The 4,612-nt window shown below is 38.4% G+C and overlaps 1 pseudogene; it reads right to left on the reverse strand.

The window, feature by feature from the left end:
• Positions 1-4,612, reverse strand: part of LOC112074321 (nuclear pore membrane glycoprotein 210-like) — a 53,554-nt pseudogene that overhangs the window by 29,690 nt on the left and 19,252 nt on the right.

Below are 4,612 nucleotides of genomic sequence, written 5' to 3' on the forward strand. Positions count from 1 at the left end.
CACTGTATACTATATAATGGACATTTGTAATGTCTTTATTCTTTTGAAACTTCTGTATGTGTGATGTTTACTGTAAATTTTATATGTTTATTTCACTTTTGTATATTATCTACCTCACTTGCTTTGGCAATGTTAACACATGTTTCCCATGCCAATAAAGCCCCTTGAATTGAATACAAACATGATCTGTATGTTACCTCAGTGCCCACAGACAGTTTGACCAGAGGGGCCTGGATCCTGACCCCTGTCAGGTTAAACACCTCCACACCACCTCATCCTGACACACACACAAAGACAACCAGATAATCAACAAGTCAAAAGTATGTGTGTGTGTGTGGGTGTGTTCAGAACCTGAACCACTGTCAGGTTCTCCTAGAGAGAGAGATATGAGAGAGACAGAGAGAGAGAGAGATATCAGAGAGAGAGATATATGAGAGAGAGAGAGATATATGTTAACAGAGTCAGAGTTAAAGCTGCAATGTGTAACTTTTTGGGTGACCGATCAAATTTACAAAGAAATGTGTGTTATAGATCTGTCATTCTCATATGAAAGCAAGTCTAAGATGGGTAGATCTGTTCAATGTGCGCTAATTCTATGCTTCCTATTCTTTTGTTTTTGCATCTTTTACCTACGGTTTGTGTACATCATTTCAAACAGCTGAAAATAAAACATTTCGGTTATGGAAAATATATTTCACAGCGTTTAGATGGTACAATGATTCTCTGCACGATACTTGCTTGTTGGTACATAAACTGATATTAGGCGAACTATTCGAATTTTAGCAACTAGGAAATGTCAGAGTTGATCTGCATTGTGTCAGCGTGAACAGAAACCCATCAGTGGCTCCTCCTGAACCATCATTTTAGAAACACTGATAATGTGTATTTGGTTACCCGTCGTACGCTGCCCAGTGTCAGTGCCAGACTTCGTGGCTGCAGGGTGAATCTGGGGTAGACCTGCATATGTACAGTTCATCAGGGACTGCGTATAGTATATACTATAGTTTTTATGGTGTGTTGTGACAGTACATCAGGACTGTATACAGGACTGTATACTATAGTTTTATGGTGTGTTGTGACAGTACATCAGGACTGTATACAAGCCTGTATACTATAGTTTTATGGTGTGTTGTGACAGTACATCAGGACTGTATACAGCCTGTATACTATAGTTTTATGGTGTGTTGTGACAGTACATCAGACTGTATACAGACTGTATACTATAGTTTTATGGTGTGTTGTGACAGTTACATCAGACTGTATACAGACTGTATTACTATAGTTTTATGGTGTGTTGTGACAGTACATCAGGACTGTATACAGCCTGTTATACTATAGTTTTATGGTGTGTTGTGACAGTACATCAGGACTGTATTACAGGACTGTATACTATGTTTATGGTGTGTTGTGACAGTACATCAGGACTGTATACAGACTGTATACTATAGTTTTATGTGTTGTTTGTGACAGTACACTCAGGACTGTATACAGACTGTTACTATAGTTTTATGGTGTGTTGACAGTACATCAGGACTGTATACGACTGTATACTATAGTTTTATGGTGTGTTGTGACAGTACATCAGGACTGTATACAGACTGTATACTATAGTTTTATGGTGTGTTGTGTTATGTGCAGCATCAGGACTGTATTACAGCTGTATACTATAGTTTTATGTGTGTTGTGACAGTACATCAGGACGTATACAGACTGTATACTATAGTTTTATGGTGTGTTGTGACAGTACATCAGGACTGTATACAGACTGTATACTATAGTTTTTATGGTGTGTGTTGTGACAGTACATCAGGACTGTATACAGCCTGTATACTATAGTTTTATGGTGTGTTGTGACAGTACATCAGGACTGTATACAGACTGTATACTATAGTTTTATGGTGTGTTTGTGACAGTAACATCAGGACTGTATACAGACTGTATACTATAGTTTTATGGTGTGTGTTGTGACAGTACATCAGGACTGTATACAGCTGTATACTATAGTTTTATGGTTGTTGTGACAGTACATCAGGACTGTATACAGACTGTATACTATAGTTTTAGGTGTGTTGTGACAGTAACATCAGGACTGTATACAGCCTGTATACTATAGTTTTATGGTGTGTTGTGACAGTACATCAGGACTGTATACAGACTGTATACTATAGTTTTATGGTGTGTTGTGACAGTACATCAGGGACTGTATACAGCTGTATACTATAGTTTTATGGTGTGTTGTGACTACATCAGGACTGGTATACAGAGCTGTATACTATCTCTCTCGAGACCAGACTCTACACTGCCCAGAGCAAAGGGGTTCTGACTACTGTCACTGCCCATCACATACACTGGCATCTAAATACACGCACACACACACACTGGGGTTACTAAACCACATGCACATACGCACCCAAATACCGTACCAACATACACAGAAACAAACTACACTGCCTGCCACATACATTCATCATACAATGACAATGTTTGAGAGAGAATACAAAAAGATAATTACTTAACACATGTTTCCCATGCCAATAAAGCCCCTTGAATTGAATACAAACATGATCTGTATGTTACCTCAGTGCCCACAGACAGTTTGACCAGAGGGGCCTGGATCCTGACCCCTGTCAGGTTAAACACCTCCACATCCACCTCATCCTGACACACACACAAAGACAACCAGATAATCAACAAGTCAAAAGTATGTGTGTGTGTGTGGGTGTGTTCAGAACCCTGAACCACTGTCAGGTTCTCCTAGAGAGAGAGATATGAGAGAGACAGAGAGAGAGAGAGATATCAGAGAGAGAGATATATGAGAGAGAGAGAGAGATATGTTAACAGAGTCAGAGTTAAAGCTGCAATGTGTAACTTTTTGGGTGACCGATCAAATTTACAAAGAAATGTGTGTTATAGATCTGTCATTCTCATTGAAAGCAAGTCTAAGATGGGGTAGATCTGTTCAATGTGCGCTAATTCTATGCTTCCTATTCTTTTGTTTTTGCATCTTTTACCTACGGTTTTGTACATCATTTTCAAACAGCTGAAAATAAAACATTTCGGTTATGGAAAATATATTTCACAGSGGTTTAGATGGTACAATGATTCTCTGCACGATACTTGCTTGTTTTGGTACATAAACTGATATTAGGCGAACTATTKGAATTTTAGCAACTAGGAAATGTCAGAGTGATTTCTGCATTGTGTCAGCGTGAACAGAAACCCATCAGTGGCTCCTCCTGAACCATCATTTTAGAAACACTGATAATGTGTATTTGGTTACCTGTCGTACGCTGCCCAGTGTCAGTGCCAGACTTCGTGGCTGCAGGGTGAATCTGGGGTAGACCTGCATATGTACAGTTCATCAGGACTGTATAGACTATATACTATAGTTTTATGGTGTGTTGTGACAGTACATCAGGACTGTATACAGACTGTATACTATAGTTTTATGGTGTGTTGTGACAGTACATCAGGACTGTATACAGCCTGTATACTATAGTTTTATGGTGTGTTGTGACAGTACATCAGGACTGTATACAGACAGACTGTATACTATAGTTTTATGGTGTGTTGTGACAGTACATCAGACTGTATACAGACTGTATACTATAGTTTTATGGTGTGTTGTGACAGTACATCAGGACTGTATACAGCTGTATACTATAGTTTTATGGTGTGTTGTGACAGTACATCAGGACTGTATACAGCTGTATACTATAGTTTTATGGTGTGTTGTGACAGTACATCAGGACTGTATACAGACTGTATACTATAGTTTTATGGTGTGTTGTGACAGTACATCAGGACTGTATACAGACTGTATACTATAGTTTTATGGTGTGTTGTGACAGTACATCAGGACTGTATACAGACTGTATACTATAGTTTTATGGTGTGTTGTGACAGTACATCAGGACTGTATACAGACTTGTATACTATAGTTTTATGGTGTGTTGTGTGACAGTAATCATCAGGACTGTATACAGCTGTATACTATAGTTTTATGGTGTGTTGTGACAGTACATCAGGACGTATACAGACTGTATACTATAGTTTTATGGTGTGTTGTGACAGTACATCAGGACTGTATACAGACTGTATACTATAGTTTTTATGGTGTGTGTTGTGACAGTACATCAGGACTGTATACAGCTGTATACTATAGTTTTATGGTGTGTTGTGACAGTACATCAGACTGTATACAGACTGTATACTATAGTTTTATGGTGTGTTTGACAGTACATCAGGACTGTATACAGACTGTATACTATAGTTTTATGTGTGTGTTGTGACAGTACATCAGGACTGTATACAGACTGTATACTATAGTTTTATGGTGTGTTGTGACAGTACATCAGGACTGTATAACAGACTGTATACTATAGTTTTATGGTGTGTTGTGACAGTACATCAGGACTGTATACAGCCTGTATACTATAGTTTTATGGTGTGTTGTGACAGTACATCAGGACTGTATACAGACTGTATACTATAGTTTTATGGTGTGTTGTGACAGTACATCAGGGACTGTATACAGACTGTATACTATAGTTTTATGGTGTGTTGTGACATACATCAGGACTGGTATACAGACTGTATACTATCTCTCTCG

This window comes from Salvelinus sp. IW2-2015, unplaced genomic scaffold (assembly GCF_002910315.2).
Source record: "Salvelinus sp. IW2-2015 unplaced genomic scaffold, ASM291031v2 Un_scaffold2579, whole genome shotgun sequence".
NCBI lineage: Eukaryota > Metazoa > Chordata > Actinopteri > Salmoniformes > Salmonidae > Salvelinus > Salvelinus sp. IW2-2015.